Consider the following 27,276-nt stretch of genomic DNA (forward strand, 5'->3'; position numbering starts at 1 on the left):
GGCTTCCTGCTCCTCAGCTTGCAGATGGCCTATTGTGGGACTTCACCTTGTGTTTGTGTGAGTCAATACTTCTTAATAAATGTCGCTTCATATATACATTTATCCTATTAGTTCTGTCCCTCTAGACAACCCTTACTAATACAGGTTCCGAGGAAAACATGGCTACCTTGCAACAGAATTGAGAGTAAATAAACATGGCCCAGAAATCCCGCATTTACAGGGAATTAAAAAAAAAAATCTATATTGAGAAAATTTCTGTTAACATGAACTAAAAGCGATTGTGACTTTTTGAGATATAAAACTTCTTCTAGTCTCCTCCTACCCCAACCTTCCACAGGGAGGATGCAGGCTGAGAGGGTGACTCAGACACCAAATAGGGCATATTCTCCAATGCCCTCTTTAGAAGTGACCAAGGGGGATTTTGGCAAGGGACCTCCCAAAGAGTAGAGCCAAAAACCACAGAGAAATAATGAACTAAGATTTGGGGAGCTCAGCCCAGGGAGCAGTAATGGGGTCTAAGCCAGTAAGAATATTCCCTTCTCCCAAGGTAGGGGAAGCTGGCAACATTCATCAACCAGGATTTCACAGTGTCTGTAAACCATGACCGCTATGTGCATCTTACTCTTCTGCTATTAGAATGACGCCAGCAGGGGATGAGATTTGGAAGGATTTTGGGATGGACACAAGCACCTGTGGGAGGGATGTGAAGAAAGGTAATGGAAAGCAGACTAGGGTTGATCGAATTATTGGTGCCAGTTCTTTTTTTCCCTCATAAGAGAATCAGACATAACTCATTCTTGCCATCTTCTCAAGGAAAGCAGAGGATACTTCCCCATCCCTCACTTGAGGCGGGGCCATGTGACTTGCTTTGGCCAATTAGAAGTTGGCAGACAGGAAGCAAGCAGATGCTTACAATGTGCTGCGTGGTTGCACTCAGCCTCTTGCCCGCTAGGAGACTCCCATGAGAAGAGCTTACCCCTGGTAGCAGGTATCCCTTCAACCTGGACTCCAAAATGAATACAGAGCAACATACCTGAGACCAGATCTGCAGCCTGCATCCAAGGCCGGTTTACCTGAAGCCAAAAGCAGAGTCTTATTCCAGCTAACCTGCAAACATATGCAAAATAAGTAAGTGTTTATTGTTTTCTGCCACACAGATTTAATGTTTGTTATATGGCTTTATTAAGGCAATAGTAGACTAAGATACGTATTTTCCCATGTCATTTCATATTCTTTAAAAAGCACTCTTGTAAATGCATTGATTCCATTGAAAAATTTCATTTAGTTAACTATTTCCTGATTCTGAAGTATTAGGGATTTTACTAAATCTGGTTTTTTGCCTCTATTTTTTGCTTTTTGTAACAATGCTATTAATAACATATTAATCCATAATTTTTTTCCATACTTTGATTTATTTTCATAGGGTTAAAACTGGATAATAACATCTACTTCACAGAGCTGTTGTGATGATTAAGAGACTTAAAATACTTAAGTGCTAAACATATCATCTTTCATGTAATAAGCATTCAGTAATGATTGTTATTGTTTTTTGTTGTAGAGTTCCAAAAGTAAGAAAAACAATTCCAAGATCTTGATATGAAATGTAAAACTATTTTCCAATAGTTATACCAATTTATACTGCTAACAGCATCATGTGAGTTTTAGCATACCTTCAAACAACTCCATTTTTTTAACCTTGGCTATTTTGACAGCTGAGAAATAATATCTTGCTGATATTTTAATTTTTATAGTTTTTATTACAAGTGAGGTGGAAATTATTTTATAAATTGTCTAACCATTCATATTTTCTCTTCTGCAAATTACCCAGTTAACACGTCCATTTAACATGCCCATTTCCATCCAGTCATGATGTTGGTCTTTCTTGACCTGATAGACTTACCTGGTGCCAAAGACCTGATTGACTTCCGGGTGTTTCTGTGGCCACTGGGCACTTGAAGTGTTTCTATTGCCACAAGTTGATATGATAATATTTTGGATATAGTGAGTTTAATGAAATATAGTATTAGAATGTATTGTATATGTTTCTTTTTACTTTTTAAAATATAGCTACTAGACAATTTTAACTACATATTTCTATTGGACAGAGCTACTTAGACCTTTGAATATCCCTTGCTCTGAAATTCTTCTTTGTCAAAACTCTCACTGCCCACGCCCTCATGTTGGGTTCTCCTGCTATTACATGGTCTATCACCTGTAGTCTGTTGTCATACCTTCTAGATAATGCTGTGTTGAGTCCAATCCATCTCCTCCAAGTCCCTGCTGCATTTCATTCTCTGAGTCTCACCTCCTCCTAATTCAGTTCCATCCTCCTGTGATGAATCCTTCCAGGTCTCACAACACATCTCAATTAGGTTCTATTACAGATTCCTGGATGAAATGGCAAACTTGATAAGGATTTTTAAATCCTATAATGTGTGTTAAATAGATTATACTCACTGCTATCTACATGTTTATATTCCATTTATTCTATTTTCTAGCAATAAAACACATGGCTTTTCAAATGCTGAGTATTTTTTATTTGAAAGTGCCATTGAAAGTTTACAAACATACAAAGCTAGTAAACAATTGCATATGTTTTTCAAATTCCCCTACCTCTGCCCACACCGTCAAACGTAACCACTGTGAATCCTCTCAAAACCACAGTTGGTGAAGACAGGCAAAGGTTATATCTGTAGCCACGAACCCTCAAAAGTTTCCTAACACCAACTCTAGCTGACTAAAATGTCACAGACATTTACTCATAATCCCTGGGGTTTTTGAATCTATAAGGCAGCATGGGTATGGGTTAACTTACCTGGCTACATTAGAATTTTTAAAAGCCCTTTATGAAGGATTCAAGAAAAAGAAGTCTATAATGCCGATGCAAAGTAGAATTCTTAATGTATTGAAAGGGATTACCATATGTAACGTGGAAAATCAACCTCGTTTTTTAGATCCACAGCTCTTTTCTTGTTGCCTGAATTCATAATTGTGAGGCTCGTTTGCCTTAGGGAAGTATCTGCAGCACATTTTTAATGCCAGACCAGCTCCTTCCGCCGTTCTTGCGCCTTTCCAGCAAGCTATTTCCCACCTCCCCCAACATCCCCATGGCTGCCCAGGAATTAAAACCAATTTGAATATGTAATCATGTGGAATAATAAGCACAAGTGTACTCTCTGGGGTGCTCTCTGGCTGCTACTCATCTCCTTGCATCTAGTTTCCTAAGTGCCTTTGAGAGATGCTGAGAACGCCATGTTGACGGTTAACCTTTTAACAGTTTTGCCATTCTCTGTTCACCCTGGCTACAAGCCCAGCTCTAAAGGAGGCACAGGAAGTGGGGTGAAGGAAGGGTTTCCTTCCTTCTGAGACTCACTGGAGAAACATTCTCCATAGCCTGAGGAAGAGAGTTGGGCAGGCTTTGAATAGTGTATTTTTAAAACATTCATTATTCTGACAATGGAGTTTCATGAAACTAGCTTTTATTCCTTTTATGCAAGTCAAATAGAGATTTCCTAAAACACATTACCATACCAGGAAGTAAATAACTATTGCCTTGTTTTATGAATATGAGAAATTTCTGTGAAGATGCCTAAATATTTTGATTAATTTAAAAGTAGATGAGCTGATGTGTAGGTATTTACAACATCAAAGTACTTTTCTGATTGAATCAGTTTCAAAAAGGCAATATAAAAGGTAGAGCATTCATCTTAAATAGCAATTTAGAAGTGGATGCGTTGGGTATTCTGAGGCATTCAAAATCTGATTATTTTGATACCAATACTGCTATTTTGATGCAAACACTACAGTGATCAATTTGGTGGATGTAAGGGGAGGGCCTCACTTTGTATCTAGTATTCCTTATTAAAATGTAAAAGCATCCACTGTACCTCTTGAATACATAAGAATAATGAACAGTACCAGTAAATATCTGAATTGCAATCAGTGTTGTTTTGCCTGTATCATCTCATTTCATCTTCAAAGCATGTGTCTGGGAGACAGATATTATTAGGATTAATCACTGATGTTGCTGAGATTGAGACTTCCTTCGCAGTTGGTTATAAAGATCTAAGAATAAATCATCTTTCTTGAACTCGAGCATATCCATTAAGGTCAGAATTTCTGCAGATTGAGCTTGAGCTATTTTTAGGTAGGGTTCTAAAAAGCAGCTGCAATTCAAGTGTCACAGTGCATGCCTTTTTGGCTCAGCAGTTGATACTTCTTTTTCGTGCTACTCTCCCTCCCCAGACTCCTGGGACCATCGCATAGAGGGTGCTTGGGACATGCTGCACTGGACTATGCACACACCCCATGTCTCCAACATGACTATAAGCCCCTTGAGTTTTACAATATGCAAAACCTTAGCACAGAGCTCTATGCAATTAATATTGACCAATGTTCATTGATAATAAGGTTCTATAAAATTTCAGAGGCCACCAGGATGCATCACGGTCCTGACTCCAAGGCGGAAGACTGAGAGTCACCAAGAACTGAGACATGCTGTCGAGCCACAATCAGAAGAGAAACTGGAGTTGAGAAAGAGCCAGGCCTGGCCATACAGAGAAGTGAAAACCTCCATTTAATGGTCAGAGGCACAGTCCAAAGTTAGGCATCAGAGAAGTGTTCCGTTTTGGTCATTATTATTTCTTAAGAATCTTTCTGAGCACTCTCAAAACTAAACGGCTGGAGGTCCAAGGCCCTTGCTCTCAGTGTCTGATCAGCTGCTGTCATCTGCCCCATGGTTTTTTCCATCCTTCCTAGCAGCACAAACCAACTGGTTTAGCCTAACATTGATAAAACTATACAATCTTAGATTTGGAAGGATGCTTTAAAGCAAATAGCAAAGCCCTCAGCTAATTTTCTAATTTTGTTGCTATAAGAATAAAGAATTTAATGTGGGTATGGAGGGAGAGTTATTTGGGTCCATTTTTCTTCTGGTCTTTCCCCTTTTCCAAGTGTATAGGCAATCCTGCACTCGTTGCCTCAGGAAGGGGAGGCAATTAGTCAGAAGATATAAATAGCCAACTGGCGCTTTTTGTCTCTGTGTTTTAAAAGGGGGAACTTAGAATTTTGGGGATGATGTAAAGATCAAATGTGTGGGAGAAAGACAGGTCAAAGAGCATTGACTTCCTCCACCCACTGCCTAAAATAGGATTCTCTGAGGTCTGAGGCAAGGAGAGTGAAGAGCAGATAATGATGAGAACAGACAAAATGAGGGGTTCAAGAGCCAAGTTCCCTTCCTTCTGGGCAGTTCCCAGGAGGAGGTAGCAATACCCCAAAGTGATGGCTTCATGCAAAGTCTAGGCACACCAGTTCATTGCCTCTTAAAGATTTCTGGCGTGAACCCAGGAGGCGGAGCTTGCAGTGAGCCGAGATCGCGCCACTGCACTCCAGTCTGGGTGACAGAGCGAGACTCCATCTCAAAAACAAACAAACAAACAAGATTTTCAGCCCTCAAGCTATGCAGCAAAACATCTATGTGAGCCTCCAGTTCTAAAAGGCCATGCTGCAAGCCAAATACTGTCTCAGGGTGACTCAATGGGAACAGATGGCTCAGGGACCAGAAGGCTCACCCTCCCTCAATGTGCTGCTCAAGGTACTAAGTAAATCCCAACAGGGTCTTTGTCTCAATCCCCGGGAAGAAGAGAGAAACCAACAATAATCTGAGATTGCTACCCTTAGCCTGCTAGTACAAAGATAAAACATCAAATTGAGTTAGAGGAAATGTTATTTTTCTAGGTCAATGCAGTCTGTGGACTGAGATTCATAGATCTACTATACACATAAACACATGTAAAACTACCTAACACATAAAATGTTACCTATATTATTAGCAATATAATATTATCACTGAGTTGAAAGTCAGCTACAAAATCTGAACGTCAGTTGACCTCCACGTGGTTATCTTATGTCCAGATGAAAAAACGTTGGCTCAAGTCATTGCCTTTTAAAAATCCATTATTAAAAGAGAAAATACTAATTAAACATTCATTGTCACTTTAGGGTAAAGAGAAAAGAAGAAGGTGGAGTAAGTGTCTAGCTTTATTCCACAGGAATTTGTCCTCGTCTCTGCTTCATTCAGCACTCTGACAATTCCTTGGCAAAGTGTAGAATGTATATGCATCTCTATTAAATATTTTCCTCTGCTAGATTTGACTCTTTCAACTACGCTCCTTTTTATTTTTATATTTTTATTTTTTTAGAGATGGAGTCTCGCTCTGTTATCCACCCTGGGGTACAATAGCATAATCATAGCTTACTGTAAACTTGAACTCCTGAGCACAAGTGATCCTCCCACCTCAGCCTCCCAAAGTGCTGAGATTACAAGTATGAGCCACCATGCACAGCCCAATTATGCTACTTTTGAGTATTAATTAAGACAACTGAGATTTTGGCTGCCCACCCAACATCACATTGTGTTAAATTTAAGCACCATATGAATGTACTTCTTTAATAACTTCTTTACTATTTTCCTTGTTCTTCCATTTTACTATTTCTGCATACCTCCTAATATAGACCATTCAGTCTATCTCCCTTTTCCTCTCCTACACCCTGCTAGCTCAGCACGAGCTGCTGGAGAAAACTCCCACATCAGTGCAGATTGGTGTCACAACCGAAGCAAGGCTTCCAAATGCAGCTGGCCATCAGCATTTCGGAGGAATGTCTCGCCTCCCTTGGCCAGGTGGCACCACTCTCTCCTGATTCTCCTCCTGCCTCCCCACTCTTTGTTTCTCAGTCTTCTTTACAAGCTCTTTTTCTTCTTTTCTTAGATATTCATGCTCCCTGCATTCTGGCGGGTGCTCTCATTCAATATGCCCCTCCTGGGAAATCTCAGGCACTGTGATAACTTTGACAATCTGTACAAGCTAATGATTCCCAGATCCTTATCTCCAGCCCAGGGCCTTCTGAGCTCCATGTCTGTAAGTTAATAGACATCTGTAGCTACATCATTAACACATTTTAAACACAAGCCCTAAAATTAACTCATTTTCTATTATCTCATCCAGCAACTCCTATATTTCCAATTTTGATAAAGACCATCTTTCTGTGTGTGCATGTATATACTTGGTTTGATCTCTGTTCCATCCTTCCTAGAATGTTTGATTGTATCCCATGTTCATTAGCACATGACCATATTGGCTATTTCTCCAATAAAAAATGAAACAGACCATGTGCCTGCACCTAACTAGTACTCAATAAATAGTTGCTAAGTGAATCATTTCCATGATCCAATAGTTTAATAATCTTATCAAAAAAGACAATAAGTATACTGATAAAACTTACATTTAAGAACCAGTGACCCCACTTTATACTCATTCTTTTCCTTTCCTAAATGCTGATGATCGATTCATTTACTACTTCACTTGGGGTACACATCAAGCTTATTGGTTTATAATTCATAAAGTTATGAGAATGAGTAGACACTTTCTCTTCTTTTGGAATTCAGAATTAAAATGGGTCTCTGTGGATGTATGGGCACATGCTCATACTCTGTAATTCCTCATCAATTGTCATTTATGGTTCCACAACCTTACCTGCCCTTTCTCAGGAACCAATGACCTGGTTTATACAAACATGGCTAATATGAACTCATTTGGATAGCTCTTTCTGATTCTTAGAGAAATCTAAGAATTTAGATTCCTCTTACTAATATTTATTTTTCCCTTCTGACTGAAAATACTTCTCTTTGACCAAAAAGAAAAAAATTCTAACACCAATTCAATATTTCTGGAATTTTTTCTCCTATTGTCTATTAACATTAATTTTCCTTAAGTAATCAATATTCTTTTCTTATTTTTCTCACTCAAAAAGTGACTGTGAGACTCCACTTTTGTTGTCCTTTGTGCTTTTTGCAAACCTCCACTCATTCTGGGTTTTAACTTTCCTGACTCAGCTTTTCCAGTTTCCCAACTCAGCTTTTCCAGTTTCCTGACTCCGTTTCTGCTTAGTTTCTTTCCTCTCCTTCCAGCTCATGGTTGTATTATTCTAAAATTAGTATTACAATCCAACAAATATGTTGACAAATAATAGTTATTGAGCATTTATTATGTGCTAGACACATCACATTCAATTTTTTAATTTCACCATAACCCAGTGGAGTAGTTACTACTAAGATCCCTCTGTTATAGATGAGGAAATGAGACTTAATGAGATTCAGAAGTTTCCCAGTGTCACAGAGCTAGTAAACTACAGATCCAGAGGCTTAAGCCCAGGTCTGAATGACTAAAAGCCAAGGCCCTACTGTCTAAGTTTAGTCTTCTTCTGTGTGAAAAGTACCATAACACTGAGCTCACAAACTCAAAGGCTCCAGAAGTCATGCATTAATAGGAAATGCACATGAGTGAAGATGGCCAAGTGTTTTCATAGCAAGCACGTTGGAATATTCTTTCCTTCCACAAACATGTTTTTTTCCTTTTTTCTGTTATCTTCACACTTTCAAGATAAATACATAGGGAAAAATATTCTCTAATTATGCAAAAAGTAATAATGTGAGTTTGATAAATGGCAGTGGATATTCGGGTTAATGTAATCAACAAGAAGTAGGGGCACTGCTGTGAACAGAAAAGCATAGTCCCCACTTCAGTGATTCTCCAGGTGTGGACTCTGACCCTGACCAGCAGCATCTGCATTGTGTGGGAGCCGGTTAGAAATGCTAATTTGGGGGCCCCATTCCAGACCTATTGAATGAGAAAGTCTAGGGTGGGGCCCACAAAACTGTGGCTTAACAAGCCCCCTAGGTGATTCTGATGCACACTCAGGTTAGAGAAACACTGCTGTACCTAAAGGGAATACCTCCCACTCCTCTCCAGCTGATTGTTTCCATGTGGGGAGTATGGATCTTAGGCATCAGTGCCTTCATGTTCAAAGGGAAGCAGAAGTCTCCATTATTTTAATTCTCCCAATTATTAAATACTGCTTCAAACTTTTTTAATATGCAATAGATGAAACAAAACACATGTAGACTAGTCCTGGCCTATAGAACACCAGTAAATGACCACTGAATAGAACCTAAGTTATATTAAACATTAGAATTATTTTACTAGTAACTACTTATGGAAATATCAATTAATTGGCAAATGAAGGACAGTCTCCTTTTCATTATAACCGCTTGTTGTTTGGGAGAGCAATCTGCCTACCTTATAATAACATTTGATAGAATTTAAATGTTTTGATCAAGGTTTTTTTTTTACCCTACCTGGAATTATCAAGATATGATTCATGTTTGAATTGTGATTTTAACTATTATGAACTAAAACATTAGCTCTAAGTGATACGGACAGGAGGCAGGGAAATGCTGGGTAGAAAAGGATGGTTCCCCAGCAAAGGCCCCACCCTCAAGCCTGGAAACCCATGGCCCTAAATGGAAACAGGCATTCCTGTTTTTGCACCCAAAAGTTGCCTTTTGGCCCACCACACCCCCTATCCTGTACCCATATAAACCTCAAACTCCAGGGCCCACAGTCAGATGAACAGAAGAGCAGAAGAGCAGCAGAATGGTGGAGCAGAGAAAAGAGGAGATGGAACATCTGAACATTGAGAGGAGTTCAGCTGGGGCTGGTTGGAGAGGATATCGGCTACTAGACGGCCAAACTCCAGAGGAAGATCATCTTCCCACTCCATCCCCTTTCCAGCTCCCCATCCATCCCACTGAGAGCCACCATCACAACTGTAAACCCCCCACATTCACCAACATTTAAGTCCATGTGTGACCTGATTCTTCCTGGATGACAGACAAGAACCCAGGTACAAAGGGGGCACTGAGCTGGTTAACACTTAAGCCATCTGCAGACAGCAGAGCTAAAAGAGCACTGTAGCACACCCACTGGGGTTTTGCAAGTCACAGGCACCAACCACTAGATGCTACCATAGGGCCAGAGCTCAAAAGCACTCACTCCAGCTCCTGCACCTTCCTATCTGTGTGCTCCCCATCCTGTAAGGGATTTGAGTGCACAGCGGCCAAACAGGTGAGCCACACCCCTATTGCATGTCCTGAAAGGGGGGTCAGGGAACTCTCCTGTTTCATAAGGATTAAATGGCAGCTTATAAACTAACATATTTTATGAAACTTTTTTTCGTTTTAATAATGGGGTGTGTATGTGTCTATGTATAGGATATGCTGAAGACTTTCAAATCAAATAAATCCAGTTCTATGTTTTAATCAGCCTGTGAAAGTCCTCTATCCAATGTTTTATGATTTTGAGCTTTAATCATAGATGAATACCTCTGAGAACCTACCAATACAAGGATATTGCCCATGGATCAAGCAGAGTTTGGGTCAAAGTGTTTCAGGAAAAGGAGCATCAGGCATGAAGGTCCCAACATGGAATGGTTGATGTATTTGAGAATGGAAATAAGATCACTGTAAAGAACGACCCAGTATGAGATTGCAGAAGTACAGAGAACCCAGATTGTGGAAGGCCTTGTAGACTTCAGTAAGGATTGGGGGCTTTATTGTAAGGACAATGAGAAACTGCTGACAGATTTCGAAACAGCCACGATTCCCTCAAAATTTGTTCATTAAAAGAACCGTTTGGTTGTATTATGAAGACTCAGTGAGAAAGAGTAGATATAAAGCAGATGAGTTAGAAAGTTATTCCAGGAGTTCTGTTGGGATGTGGTGCTATGTTGGTGGTAATAAAAATAAAGACAATTTCACAGATTTAATAAGTACATGGGAAGTGAAATTGATATGGTATTGTGGTTACTGATCAGACTTCAATAAACCGAAAGGCCATAGTGCCAAGGGCCATCCCTAGAACTGCCCTGACTTCATGCCCCAGCCTGCTCTGACTACAAAGCTAGTGCTCTATAAAAATCCAATCTTTTTCCAGCTCCCTCAATCCATGCCTGGACCAAGCGTCAGATTCACAGGCTTTATGCTCTATATTTGCATGTGTGTATACTAGCCTAAAGCAATCGCCACTTATAACTTCAATCCTATGTGAAATTGTGCTGAGTTCCAAAACAATCCACTTCTGGAAAATGGCCTCTTTAAAAGTTAAACGGCCCAGCTCAGTGGCTCACGCCTGTAATCCCAGCACTTTTGGAGGCTGAGGCGGGTGGATCACTTGAGGTCAGGAGTTCAACACCAGCCTGGTCAACATGGTGAAACCCCATCTCTACTAAAAAGGTTAAAAATTAGCCAGATGTGGTGGTGCATACCTGTAATCTCAGCTACTTGGGAGCCTGAAGCAGGAGAATCACTTGAACCCAGGAGATGGAGGTTGCAATGAGTCAAGATCATGCTACTGCACTCTAGTCTGGGTGACAGAGCAAGACTCCATCTAAAAAGAAAAAAAGTTTAATATTCCTTCCCCTTTGTTTACTATCTGAGAGTCTCAGATTTATAGCCCCAATCCGTATTCTCAATTATAAATTCTGATAAAGTCTGAAACCCTAAAATTAACTTTTCTACATCTCATTTCCCTATGAGAGCAAGCCACATTAACACTATTTGGTCACACTGACCTAATAAAGGCCTTTTCACCCATCAGTGAAAATCTGAGACATAGGGTTGATGTCATACCTGCATTGAAACACTGACTTCTCTGCTTAAGGTATATTTACAATTTAGGACATCCTGGGTCCCCCAGGGAAAATGAAGTACATTAACATCAAATATCTGTGTACTTCATTACCATCTTCATGAAAATGTAGTAGAGAAACTTTCACAATCTGCTTATTTCCCTTAGGAAGTGGGAAATTCAGGATTACAAATGCTTATCAAAGAAAGATTATAGCCTACCCAAATAAAAGGAAATACTAGGTCAAAAATATATGTAGCACATAATTCAACACAATGCCTAAATGAGCATCTTTTGAAGTACAATAATTGTTTGGAAATTCTTCATCCACTAAGAACAATTTTTTCAACCTAGGGGTGACTATATGGGGATTGGGTCACCATAATATTTATTTATTCCATTCAGTAAACAAGTGAAAATGTGAACCAAAATTAAGAAAATTTAATTGTATGGTCCTGTATAATGACCTATGCTTACTACCTATCCTCAGACCCACTTTCCTTATTCTAGAGTCCTTTATTAGGTATGAGTCAGATACACACTGTGGAGAAAACGTAGACACCATGAGGCCCAGCAGGAAATAGACTTGGCAGGTTTAGGACAGGAAACCTGGCCCTATCAGTACTTCTGAGATAGAGGGAAGAGCTCCCTTTCCCCTCCCAAGGCACTAGGACCCTAGGGAGATAGAAACCCTAGGCACCCAAGAAACATGGACAGAAAGAAGGCAGGTGGACCTACGCCTTCACCCTAGGTGTTCTTCAGTGGTACTGCAGAGGCAGTGTTTAATGGGATGGAGGCCTTCCCAAGACATCTTGATGATAGCTGGCTAGTGAGAAGAAATGTTGAGACATAAGAAAGGGATGTCTCATTTTCATGGAAGAATTGAGGATTTCATACCTTCTTCACTTGTGAGCTGCCTTTTGCTATAAGCCTAAATGGAACTACCCCTGGCTTGGTGAAGTTAGGAGTGAAGTGGATGATAGAGGTAGCCCCCATTTATTCCAAGGAAAAAAAAAATGTAGGTAAGAATTCCATTACTACTGTATTTCTCAGGATTATTAAAACAAACAGACTTGGGATTTAGAATTGATGTTGGGAAAGTTTTATATTAAATATAGAAACTACATAGTGACGAAGGAATCAGCAGGCAAAACTTACCACTTCTCTGAATACTGTTCCTTATATAGAGTTTTCTTCGTAAACACTTAGTATATTATAATCAGTAACCATAGCAGCATATGGATTTGAATATATGCTTTTAAATTCCATATAATTGGCAAAATGTGCAGTTGAATTGTTGCTTGGTGTGATTTCTTTTTCTGCTCAACAGGGATAAGTGGGTGTCAAGTTGGACTACTCTATAAAACAGAACTGAAATGTTTTTCCCACAAGGTCATGGGGAAGGAAACTGAGCAAAGAAATTGACTTATATTTGAGAGATATGGGTCTAATATTTAATCAAGCATCCCTATGCCAGGCACTTTACTTAGGTTAAATAACCTAATCCTCCTCAAGCCACCTGAGGCATACTTATTACTTTAAAGATAAAGAATCAGGCTTAGGAATTTAAGCAGCTGACCAAAGGTCACACAGCCAGCACATGGCAAAAGCAGGATGTGTTTGTATATTTCACATGGGCATTTCAGATTCCAAATTCTGTCCTTTTTCCTAGGACAATCTAGTTACTATCTGGGCCATTTTCCAAATGAGAGGACCAATAATTCGTTTCCTTCCTCCTTTAACAGCTGAGAAAATTGTACCTCATAGTGGTTAGCTGTCTTCTCAGTCACATAATTGTTTTGCCACAAAACTCAAACCCAGGACTTCTAAGTCCCTTTCCAGGACTTTTCCCATTATGAGATGACTATGACATTCTAACTCCAGTTTACCATTGTTTAAATAAGTCATTTATAACTTTTGTTCGACCATATACTATTTAACCTAGGTGATATCTAGGATCACCTTGTGTCTTAAAATCTAGACAAGACTATTTCCGGTCCCCAGCACACCCAATATTGAAAGTCCAATTCCCTCTGCAAGGTTTCCATATATTTCTCCAGGGCTTATGCTCTCCTGAGCGCCTCTTGCTTCAGTTAATTTCTTGTTCTCCACTTTGGCACCTTGCAACTTTTTCTTTATTCCCAATGGGTTCTTGAATTGGTATTCCACTATCTTCCTTGGTTTTACACACAAACACAAAAATCATTCACACAAAGACTTTGAGTAGCAGGTTTTATAGAAAGTTTAGAGAAGTTAGGAAATATACAGGGTTTGCACAGTTGACTCATAAACAATTAGATCTGAATAACAGTCAACCTAGTTCTATAGTCTCTCTGCTGATTTCTCACATTGCTCAGCCATTCTCTCTCCTGTATGACCTCTGCCCCCATCAGCAATTTTGTTTCAAATGAAAAATTATTCTACCCTCCATTTGTTCTGCCCAAAGACTTCTCAATCCTATCATGGGGATAGGATTTTTCATTCCCAAATGCTCCATCAAGATGTATTCTGGATTCCTGTAGCTTAAAGGGAAACTTTTACAATGTCCAAAGCCCTTGATGTCCTGCAACTGAAGGAGGATGTCCTTAAATTCCTTGCAGCAGGAACCCACTTAGGTGGCACCAACCTTGATTTCCAAAGGAAAAGTGACAGCATCTATATCATCAGTCTGAAGAGGATCTGGGAGAAGCTTCTGCTGGCAGCTTATCTATTGTTGCCATTGAAAACCCTGCTGATGTCAGTGTCATGTCCTCCTTGGCCGGTGGGCTGTGCTCAAATTTGCTACTGCTACTGGAGCAAATCCTATTGCTGGCTGCTTTACTCTTGGAACCTTCACTAACCCAATCCAGGCAGCCTTCCAGGAGCCGTGTTTTTTTGTGGTTACTGATCCCAGAGCTAACCACCAGCTTCTCACAGAGACATCTCATGGTAACCTGCCTACCATTGCTCTGTGTTCCACAGATTCTCCTCTGTGCTCTGTGGGCGTCTCCATCCCATGCAACAACAAAGGAGTTCACTCAGTGGGTCTGACGTGGTAAAGACTGGCCCAGGAAGTTCTGCACACAAGTGGCACCATCTCCTGTGAACACTCATCAAGGTCATGCTTGATTTCTACTTCCATGGAGATCCTGAAGAGATTGAAAGGGAAGAACAGGCTGCTGCTGAAAAGACTGTGACTAAGGAGGAATTTCAGAGCGAATGGACTGCCCTAGCTCCTGACTCCACTGCTACTTAACCAGAGGTTGCAGACTGGTCTGAAGGCGTGCAGGTGCCCCTGTGGCCATTCAGCAGGTTTCGACTGAAGACTACAGTGTTCAACCTGCCATGGAAGAATGGTCTGCAGCTCCTCCAGCTCAGGCCACTGAAGGGGTAGGCACCACCACCAAGTGATTTTAAGCTGTTCTTCCATGGGCTCTTAAGCAAGATGGAAATAAGATTGATGGTAAATAAACATCCATTTTTTAAATTTTTTTAAAAAAGATATTTTCAAGACCATTCCTCCCCAAAGCAAATTCTACTATGAACTATTTTAAAAAGAAAGGAATTTTTTTTCTTTCTTTTACCACCCACCAACTATGTCACATGCTCTGAGAAGTACACAGGGAGAAAATCTGTCCTAAAACAGTAAGTAGCTAACCTAATGAGAAAATAAATGCACAGAACTCAAACGTCTCTTGGGCCTCACCAGCCTGTAAAAACAATGAGGTCACATAACATTTACCCATACAGTCTCTCCAGCAAGCTCACCTAAGCCCAGGAATGACAGCAAGGACAAGCTAAGAGAAATTCAGCCAATCCAGCTATGAAAACTATATAACTTACAATTAGAAGAGGGGAAAGAAGTCTGAAGGCTGAAGAAGGGAGTCAACAGGATGATCACAGGTTAATAAAATGGCCCGCTTTAGGTTCAAGGCGGCTGTTTAGATTTCTGAACTTGAGCCACCAGGATTCAATGATACAGCTTCTAAATGTCTATTTGTTTTTAATCTATTTTAGTTTCACCATTAAAAAAAAAAAAAAAAAAAAAAACTAGGGTTATCTGGGGCTTCCATTTCTGACCAAATTAAAAGTATTAACATTCAGAAAACAATTGACCACGGAAATTAGTTTTTCGTGTTACTTATGATTTTGTTATAAGGATGAGAAAAACTAGTAAAGTCTGTGAAAGAGTAGTTTTTTCAACCAATCTTTAAACAATGAAGCTACCAAGGATTCTCCATCCCTTGTTCACAGTTTCAAAATCCAAAGAGCTCTGAAACTCTTGAGTTTTTAATTCGTAAAGTTCTGGCAATGTCATCTGGTAGCAGAACCTGAACGGAACACGTATGAGGCTGCTTGTGGTCTTTATTCATCCCACTTCATGGGAGGAGTTCTGTGTTTCCTGTAGAAACATGAAAATGTTTGATCACAGGGTGTTCCTCCAACTATACTGAAGGAAGTGTGTAAAATATGCAATGCAGAGTTTACCCTTCAAAAGTCTTGAGTTCCAATCCATCTTGAATTCCAATCCACATTTGGCTCCAAGGGTTTCGGAGAAAGGATTATGGATCCACACTGGCATCTGCTAGAGGTAAGTGAAGGCAAAGGGAGGAGAAGCCAAGGGAAATTGGGGAAGCTTTTATGGTTCCAAGGCCCACATTTTCAGAAGCACTAATTAGAACATGTGATCCATCAAAGGGAGAGAACATCAGATATGGGACTGTGTTGTAGACACGTAGAGTCTAGTGGAAGTTACAGCAAGTGAGAATATCTGGGGAACCCTGCTAAGTCCTCCAGTTGAAGCCAGATTTGCCCACTGGGACCTGCTGCCCAGCCACTCACCACTCCCTACAATGTAAGGGATAAGGCTAGAACTATAAGATCACAGATATTCTTGGTGGAAGTTTTCCACGCCTCTCCTTTCTCTCCTTTTATTTAAAAAAAAAAAAATCTAATCATTTCAGTTATTTAACGTTCCTTCAGTGCTTATTTGATTTAGGAAAAACAAAGATTATTTTAAAAAGAAAAAAAGAGATAAGAGTAAATAAGGCCCCACTGAAGTAGTTCTCTAACTTGGCTCACATCAGAATCACTTGGGAAGCTTTTTAAATATTGATCCCTAAGCCATCCCACCCCTTCCTTACCCCCACAACCCACTGAATGAGGAGCTCCTGAATTGATCTCAAGGCATATGCTGTTCTCAAAGTGCCACAGGTAATTTCTATGTGTAACGGGGTTGAGAACTATTGCTGAAATTTTTTTTTTTTTAATCTTTAAAGAGGGAGAAAGAAAAAGACCTTTTCTCTACTTCCATATAAGAAAGTTCCTACGATTCAGAAAAGCCCAAACAGGGGTAGTAAGCACACTTTGCCGTTGTCTTGATCACATGTGCTGATCACACAAAGGAAGTTTCGCTTCTGTAAAAACTATCAGTTTCTCTTTCATACTTATCATTTGCAATCATAGATGCGTTAAGCAATTTTCAGCCAATGATTTTATCTTCTTCATTCCTGAGCTTGTGGATATACCCTACATTTAGGTGCTATCAAGGATTAAGGGAATATCTGCTACATGTCAGAAGAAAAACCAGCTTCCCAGAAATTCTCTGGTGTGTTGGATGGAATTTAGCAAAATGTCTTGAATAGGAAGTCAACTTCTTTTCTTTCTTCTGCTGGAATATCTACACGATAAATTTCATATTCCTTATATGTATGACCAAGGAATTTGGTTCTCTCTTCTTTCTTCTGAACCACCTTAATATGAGAAAAATGTTGTAAGCTAGTTTCCCTCTTATCTTTAAAATATGGCTCCACGAATGCTTTCTCTTTGACTTTATCATCTTTATCCCCGTGAGTGTCTGGTTTCTTGGTGGAGCTGAAGATTCCTCCTCTTCATCTACTAGTTGAGGGATATTCTTCACCTGTTGTCCTATTGAACATATCTTGCAAACTATCATTTATTTTTCTTTCTCCATGTGGACTTTTTCTCCCTTCTCCTCCTTTAGGTCTTCTTCTCAAAGAGGCTACCTTGATCCGTGGGTTAAATAAGCTTCCCTGTTATTGTTTCTCAGAACACAATGCTTTTCTTTCATAGCATTCATCAGAATTTAATTAAATGCTTATTGCAGTACTTATTTATTTAATGTCTATTTTCCTACTAGATAATAGGACATTTAAGGTCAGAAACCCAGTTTATTTTTTGTTGTCACTTAGTTTGGTTGGGTTTTTATTTTTATTTTTTGTTTGTTTGTTTTTGTTTTGTAGTTTTTGGTGGGTTTTCTTGGGAAGAAGGGGAAGGTTTTTGCTTTTTTTAAATTATTGTGCACCCAGTCGGTGCCTAACACTGACACATAGTAAATAATAAATAAATATTCATTGAATCCGTATATTAAATATCCCAGAAACTCTAGGCTGGGGTCACCGGATTTGTTCATCAGAAAGTCACAGGGGACTTTATAAAAAAGTGTCATTAAAAAGCAAAAATGGCTGGAAAGCAGAAGGCAAAGGACTGAAGAAGGGCTGGGAGCCCACGAAAAGGAGGCATAACATACTTGCCTTTGCATAGCAGGACTTGTGATCATCATGGTAAACACAAAAGTGTCCAAAACACAAGACTCCAATTATGACTCATGCTGATCATGAACGTTTATTTCAGAATGGCACATACAGTATTGATGTAATTGTGATTCAGAATGACCACCTTGGTGTGCTTTATTTGCTACGGCAAATGCTTAATTGCAGCTTGTGTTGTTGGCCTTTATTTAAATGTCAGTAAAACTCTCTCCCACAGATATTAAATGTTACAATTCATCATTCATGAAGTCTTCTTTAATCAACTTTTCCTTAAGTGTTTCAAATTCTTGTCAGGCCCATTCATTTCTCTTGTAATGATCTAAGAATTAGTTCTTGGTAGCAAAATGACGATGTTCTTTCAGAGCACATTTTTCCTAAGAGTTTGAAAACATTTGTCTACATTAATCTGAGTTATTATGCAGTGGGGCCCAAGCCACAGTAAACACAAGCCACAGTAAACACAGTGTAATGAGTAGCATCTGTCAACCCTAATGGCAAGGGATGTCAAGCATTCTCAAGTCCTTTGCATTTTTATGATAAATAGAATAAATTGATACATACATTCAGTGAGTCAGTCAATTAACACTTGTGGGAGCAACAACCATAAGTCACATCTGGTAACAAAATGGCATACACAACACTATGCCCACCTCATGGAGTTTATAGTCCAAATAGAGAGACAGACATGAAAGCAATAAGACCAACAAAGAGTTATAGCAGCTATGATGGAGGCAAAAATCATTGATTTTTCTAAATGTTGGAGGCTGAGTGTGGTGGCTCACACCTGTAATCCCACTTTGGGAGGTTGAGGTGGGTGGATTGCTTTAGCCCAGAAGTCTGAGACCAGCCTGGGAAACATCTAACCCCATCTCCACAAAAAACTGAAAAAATAGCTGAGCATGGTGGTGTGTGACTGTAGTCCCAGCTATTCAGGAGGCTGAGGTGGGAGGATCATCTGAGCCTGGGGAGGTCAAGGCTGCAGTGTGCAGTGATCAAACCACTGAATCCCAGCCTGGGCAACAGAGAGAAAGGAAAACAAAAAAGTTGGAGTTTAGGGTAATATGGGAGTCAGACTGGCTTCTTGACTCAAGCTGTGTCTTAAACACTGAGCACACATGGGGGTTAAAATGGGAGGAGTAACAGGAAGAAAGGGTGGTCCAGGCATGATGAAGAAATGTAGCAAAGGCTCAGAGGATGAAACAGCATGGCCCTGGACATGCCAGTGGTTAGATGCCTGCGAGTTGTTAGGCATAGAGGGGAGCTCAGGGAGAAATGAGGTAGGAGAGCGAAGCCGTGGCCAGGTATTGGAGGGTCTTGTATGCCATATTGAGCAGTTTGGATTATATTCTCTTGGCAATGTGGAGTCTCTGGAGTATTTCAAATAGGAAGTGACTTGGTGAGATGTATTATATGATTTAGAGAGTTCACTCTGGTAGTTGTGTAGCAATTGAATGAGACAGTTTGGGGCCTGAAGACATTTCATTCATTCATTCAAACACTTTTAAGTGCCTTTAAAGTACGAGATACTATCCTAAGCTCTAGGGATACAGTAATGAACCAAAGAGACAAGATCTCTGCTCTCATGGAGCATTCTAGCAGGGGCATATATATAACAACAAGACAAGTGAAAACATAAACAAGAAAAATAGAAGATAGCATGAATCTCTGTGCAAAAGTTCAAATAGGCTGGTATAAAAGAAAGTATCCAGTGGTGACTTAAAATTGTGTAACTGCGAAAGACCTCTCTGAGTAGAATCTGCGTGACAAGAAACTCATTCTATTATAGGATTGGGAGGAGAGCGTTCTAGGCAAAGGAACAGCTGATGCAAAATCCTGAAGAGAGAAAGAGTTTGGCCAGCTCAAAAAATGGAAAAAAGACCAACATGGCCAGCAATAAGAGAGCCAGGAGCAGATGGTAGGCAGTGACATCTGATAAGTAGACCAAGCCTAGAATTCAAAGGCCATAAGGCTTAGGGCAACGTGTTTGGATTTTGTTTTAAGGGCCGTAGGAAATCACTGTATGGTTTTCAGTGGGTAAATGATATGGGAAGGTGTATATTTTTAAATGATAACTGGCTGCTCTATAGAAGGTAGACAAGAATAGAAGTAAAAAGAAGTCAGGAAACTATTGAAGTGGTCCTCAGGGGAGAGATCAAGATGGACCAGGGACATGGCAGTGGAGATGGAGAGAAGCAGATGGAATTGGGATATGTTTGTGGGCAGAGTTAAAAAATAACTTGCTGGTGGATTAGATACGGAAGAAAAAATAAAAAGTGGAATCAAAGAACACTGATGAATGTTTGGCATGTGCAATGGGCAGATGGTGGTAATGTTTACTGAGAAAGGAGCAGATATGAGAAAGGGAAATGAGAATTCCTATTGGGCCATGTTAAATTTGAGATAACTATTGCATTCCAGAGGAAATGTCAAGTCAGCAAGTGGATGCACACATCACGAACTTCCAGCGAAGTCAAAACTATAGGTAAAGATTTGGAAATAACCCCCACATAGTATTTTTAAAGCCCTGGGAATAGGTGGGACACTACAGAGACAGTGTAACTGGAGGAAAAGGGAGTACCCAAGAATAGGCTCTGAATGCTGAGGCGTTGTAAATATGGTTTTTTAAAAAGCCATAAGATATCACGGCATCATGAAAGCCAAGAAAATAATGAATGGCTTTAAAATATGATTTTAAAGTAGGATACCATTACAACAGACAGGGCTTCTTTTCAGCAAGCTTGCTTAGCCACGTCTCAGTCATCTTCATAACCTTAGTGATTAACACAATGTCTAGCACTGAGTGGTAATAAATTAATCTTGCCAAGCCTAAAGAGCAGGCAACAGGCCTGGGTCAAAGGTTTGCATAGACATAGGAATCCCCAAAATTGAAGTTATTTGAGTAAGGGGGTGAGATCACCCAAGGTCAGTCTAGAATGAGATGAAAGCCAAGAGCAGACACAACCTAGCAAATAACAACTTGTACGGGGTAACAATGCAAATGGAGAAGGAACATTCAGGGAGATAGGAGTGGAGCCAGAAGAGCTTTGTTATGGAGGAGTAGTGTGAAATGCTACAAAGCAGTGAAGAGTTTGCTAGTAGAATGTAGAGAACAATAGTGAAAAATATACACAAAGAGAAACTTGGTCATGGAGGGTGAAGAAGAGGTAAGAAACAAGGAAAGTAAGTATGGACTATTCTTCCAGGAATCCCATCTATGAAGAGAAGGGGAGAGGTTAGAAGGGTCCAAGATCACAGGAAGTTTATAAATTTGCAAGGAGAGAGCCAGTGGAATAAAGACGTTAGAAATGCAGGTGACTGTTGGTGGGAATGCAAAATGGTGCAGTCATATGGAAAACACTATGGATGGCAGTTTCTCAAAAAATTAAAAACAGAATTATCATATGATCCAGCAATTCCACCTTTTTGTTTGTTTGTTTTTTGAGATGGAGTCAAGCTCTGTCACCCAGGCTGGACTGCAGTGGCGCAATCTTGGCTCACTGCAACCTCCACCTTCCCGGGTTCATGCCATTCTCCTGCCTCAGCCTCCCGAGTAGCTGGGACTACAGATGCCTGCCACAATGCCCTGCTAATTTTTTGTATTTTTAGTAGAGACAGGGTTTCACCATGTTAGCCAGGATGATCTTGATCTCCTGACATCATGATCAACCCGCCTCGGCCTCCCAAGGTGGTAATTCCACTTCTGAGTACAGACATAAGAAAACTGAAAGTAGAGTTTTGAAGAGATATTTGTATACCCAGGTTTATAGCAGCATTATTCACAATAGCCATAAGTTGGAAGCAACCCAAATATCCATCAATGGATGAATGCACAGACATTGTATGTATTCCGTACATACAATGGAATATCATTCAGCCTTAAAAGGAAGGACAGCCTTAAAAGTATTTACACATGCTGCAGCATGGATAAAATTTGAGGACATTATGCTAAGTGTAATAAGCCATGCACAATACGGCACGTATGTGTGATTCCATTTATATGAAGAACCTAGCATAGGCAAATTCATGGAGACAGCAAGTAGAATGGTGGTTGCCAGGGCAGGAGAGACAGAAGAATGGGGAGGTATTATTTAATGGGTATTTAAGTTTCTGTCTTGCAAGATGAATAGATCTCTGGAAATCGGTTGTACAACGATGTGAATGTACTTGACACTGCTGAGTCGTACACTTAAAATGGTTAAGATGGTAAATTGTATGTTATGTGGATGTGAGTAAAATTAATTTTTTTAAAAAAAATTGCACATGAACAGCAAAGATAGAACAATCATGAGTTTGGTGAAAAGAGACCCATCTTGCTCTGAGGCTGAAGAAAGGTAGTTGAAGGAGATGCAGGTGAGGGTAAGTTTGTAGATATCAGGACTAAAAGCCAAGGGTGGCATGCCCTTTAACCTTGATGTTCTCTCTTAAGTGTAAGGTAAGGTCATCAGTCAGAAAGAGAAGAGCAGGCAGGAGTCCCTCCAATCCCAGTGATCCGTGATGATGTTTGAGAAAGAGAGCAGAATGAGATCCTTTCCACAGAGGAACCAAACCTCATGTTTGCCATCTCCCCTCCTGTTAGACATCTTTCCTATGTATATAATGCGTTATTACAGTCAGTCAATGAGAACAAGGAATCTCATTTCACAAATCAATAAAAAATCTTGCATTTGAAAATATCCAGATTTATATCAAACTCAGCATCCAAATTATTTCTTTTGTTCTGGTTATACAGCACCAATAAAATCATGACTTCCACAGACAGCTTTGAAAATTTTTTGATTTGTTGACAGCTTACCTTCCAATCTCAGGATGTTCTAAAATAAACAAATCTAGAAACAAAAAAAGAGGAATAGTACTTTTCCTTTTAAATTTGAAAATTTATACTAAGAGTTCCTTTCATTTTTTATAATGTCAGAAAAAAAGCACTCATAATATACAAAAAACACCAAAATATCTACCATGAAATATCATGGCACAGCAGCACTCATTTTTTCCACCTGATTATTAATGCCAGTGAGAACAGGAGCAGAATAGATGCACCTAAACCTTGCCTAGCATTTTGTTTATCACAGTACACATGTGCAGTAATATTGTATTTGCTTGTCAAATTTTATGTGTATCATTACATGCAGGCTTGAATGTTAAAATGAGCAGTGTAGGGCAGCACCATTTTTAATCAAAGAAGTTTTACACTTTTTGTTTTATTCATAAATATTTCAGTATGTATTTCTTACAACTGGAAACTCATTTTCAAAAAACATGACAATACTATTATTACATCTAAAAATGTTAATAATTCCTTAATGTCATCAAATGTCTACTTAGCATTTAAATTTCCCCAATTTATTTTTTCATTGTTTAAATCAGGATCCAAGTAAACTCCATATTTGCAATTGGTTGATGTATATTACAGATGTGTACCTACAGATTGAAGTGTCTTTCAATCTATAGGTTCCTGTTTCTTCTTTTTTTTCCCCCTAGCCTCTTTTTTATTGAAATTGAACAACGGGCCAGGAACTATGTGAGGTCCTTGTATTCATTTGCTAGAGTTGCCGTAATAAAATCACAGACTGAGTGGCTTAAACAGAAATATATTTATTAATTTTTTGAATTTATTTATAGCTAAAGTGAAGACTGAGTATCTTACTAAAAGACTAATTATATTATCTCCTAAACTGCAAGCTACTTTCAGGCAGAAATTGATAACCAGGTCACATGGTTTATTAATGACATAGTGTATTCCTTCACTCAACAAATATTTATTGGGTGTCGCTATGTGGCAGATGCTGTACTGGGCACTGCAAAGAAGCAGCTAAAAAAGCATGAAGTCTCCCTCCACAAAGACATCATCTGGAGGAGCAGACTGACATATCAGTACGTAACAACTGTACACTGTACGCAAGCAAACAAACAGCAAACTCAGGGCAGAAGGTCTGACTGCATCCTCTCTTCCCTCAAATGTTCCATGGTTAAGTCCAGAGGTGCTACCTCCAGCTGTCATTGACATGATGTGTAAAAATGCAGCCTGGTTTGAATTTAGAAGCTACTAAATTAAAAATTAGATTCATAAGGAGACTGAGTAATCAGAATAACAGCAGAAAAAAGCCAGTGGGAGATGATTTTTGAGAATCTAATATTCTTCGTTAAGCCTCAGACAATCAAACTGTGAGGCTGATTGTGCCACCTTTGGAATATTTCAGCTTTATGTCCACTGGGAATCTATCTTTCAATGATATTACAGATAATACTGAAAAAAATGTGCTTGCTTCAGAAAAAAATAAAAGGAGTAAGATAATTAAACCTTGTAATTATTAATGTTTAAAAGTTTCTGCTTTTTAATTTCTTCAAGTTAAAAGCTACCTGGCATCATCCTGAACTCTAAGTGAAATAGCTAGAGGATTAAACAATTATTAAAAATATAATATTCAGTTACAGTACATCAACAAGCAATACGACAAGAAATTAAAAATGAGTAAACAAAATGTCAAGGGTACTTAGAGACAGCTGACTATCATGAAGAATAGGGAACTGATCTCTGGAAGCTCCAGAATGTACTTTAAATGAAAGTTAGAAATTTATGGTCTCTCCTAATGAAATACCATGAGTAATCGGGGCAACATAAATGTGTACATAAGTGGGCAATGCTCCTGATATCCCATGAGAAATAGAAATAGATATTCTCTAGGTCCTAAAATTCAGTGATTGCCCCCACCTAGGCCACCTCTTCCTGGCTGGAGCCCAGTAAATGGCATTCCCAGAGGACATTCTGTGGAGTCACAATGTGAAATGGATCTGCATGGATATGAATATCAGACTAAGACTGGAGGTTTCTCTCCACGGTGGTTCATAAAGACATATTGCTCTCATAAAGATTTAGCAGTGATTACCAACTATGTTTGAAGGCAGAAGACAAGCAAACAAATAGTAAATTAGTCTATCTCTGTGGTTTAGAGCTTATGGTTTAATTCGTATTTGTAATTAAACAGCCCAGAAATTGCACGAGGAATGTTCCCCTTTCTGTCCTGTCATTTTTCCCATCTATTTTTTGGGTCATTTCCAATGATATATAAACACAAGTTGATCTTAATCACCTTATAAAAATGCCCTTTCTGGATTCTACTTCCCCTTTTAGCTATGCCCACATCTCTGGTCTCCTTTGCACAAAACTTCTCAAAAGATTTGACCATTCACTGCCTCCAATTTCCCCCTCCAATTTTCTGTTATCATACTCTAATTAGGTTTTTGACACTACCACTCCCAAAACTGCCTTCCCAAGGTCACAGATAATCTTCACATTGCTCTATTCAATAGTCAGTGCTCAGTCCTCATCTCACTTAACATAACTGCAGCATTTGATACAGTCGATCACATTCAGCTTCTTGGAAATACTTTCTTCACTTGGACTTCATGACCACACACTGCTGTTTGCTTTGCTAGTTTAGCCTCTTCTTCAGGTCCAGGGGTTGGTCCTCAAGTCTCTTTGTCTACACATCTTGGGATCTGATGGTTTTGAATATGTTGACAACTGCCAGATTTACACCTCCAGAAATCTTGACTCATTATCCAACCATCTATTCAATAGTGCTATTTTGATATCTAGAAGGTATCTCAAAATTAATATGTCCTGATCTTCTTGCCACCCTCAAGTTTGGATCACCCAACTTTTTCAATCTTTTTAAAACAAGTCAATAGTATTCATCCTTCCACTTGCTCAATTCAAAAATCACGTAATTACTATCTACTTTCCTGAAAGTTGGAGTTTTTTTTTTTTTTCTTTTCCCAAATGTAAAGGGACCCTAGTAAAATGTCATTAATCCCTTGAGGAAGGACCCAATGCTATGAGGACCATAAATCTTCCTCCAAAGGAATGTGGCCAGTTACCAAGATAACTGCACCATGGAAATGGAAATACCCAAACTTCTCGGGGATTACTAAGACTGGCTCTAAATGGCTGCTCATTCCTGAGAACTCAAAATACCACTATGGTCTACCAGAACCAAATGGGAACTCCTGGAAGTCAGGAAAGAAATGGAATTTTGACCTAAGTCTCACAGTGGGCCTGGTGGGTCCAGAAACCCACACTGTGCTTAGTTCCGCAGTGCCTTATGTTTTAATTGGAGCTGACATTCTCAGCAACTGGCGGAATCACCACGTGAACGGCAATGTAGTACGGTTGTTAAGATCATGAACTCCGGAGCTAGTCTGCCTGGATTCAAATCCTAGATATGATACTAGCTGTGTGACCTTGAGGAAACTACTTCTCTTCTCTGTGCTTCAATTTCCTAATCTTTAAAATAGGATAATAATATCCCTTAAGGGTGGTACGGGATAAAATGAGTTAGCATTTGTCAAATGTTTAGAACAATACCTGCACATAGTAAATGCTACATGTAGGTTAAATAAATAAAATCCTTAATCTCTTTCTTTATCTCACATTGTCCCCTCCAATCAGTCAGGAAATCTCTTTGATTTTCTCTTCAAAACATGTCTAAAATCTGACACCTTTACACCAGTTCCACCACCACCATCATAGAGTGAGCCGCCACTACCTCTTGCCTGGATTATAGCAGTAGTCTCTTATCTGATCAGGCCATCCATCCCTTTCCGACATAATCTCTTACTATTCTCCTCCATATTTACTCCACTCCAGCCACACTGGCTGCTGCTTGCTCTTCAAATACTCTGGCTTGCTCTCACCTCAGCGGCTTTGCACTGGCTGTTCTTTTTACTGTTCTCTTGCCTCTGAGAGCATGGCTCAATCCTCCTTAATATTTTGATAAAATAACACCTTCCTAATAAAGCCACCCTGACCACCCCTATTTAAACTGCAATTGTGCCCATACATGCTCCCAATACTTTCTCCTGCTCTGTTTTAACAGCACTTATAACTTTCTATAAAGTGTATAATTTACCCTGCTTATTAGATCCCACAGAGTATCATGGAAAGGTCCCAAAGGATTAAAGATCCATGAGATGGAAGGGACTTGTATGCCTGAGTCACTGCTTGGAGCAGAGCTGTCTAGGAGAACCTCCTTACCAGCAACATATGCATTGGCCTTTCCATGAGAAATGACTGACCACTTGCCAGGAAGTACATCACCAGTTCAAAGGGGCACAGACTGCTGCTTCCACCTGGCTTTGCCATCACTTAAGAGCATTTTCAACTGCTGGCTTATATCCTATGGGTGAATAGAGCCATGCATAGA

Source organism: Macaca fascicularis, chromosome 14 (assembly GCF_037993035.2).
Source record: "Macaca fascicularis isolate 582-1 chromosome 14, T2T-MFA8v1.1".
Lineage (NCBI taxonomy): Eukaryota > Metazoa > Chordata > Mammalia > Primates > Cercopithecidae > Macaca > Macaca fascicularis.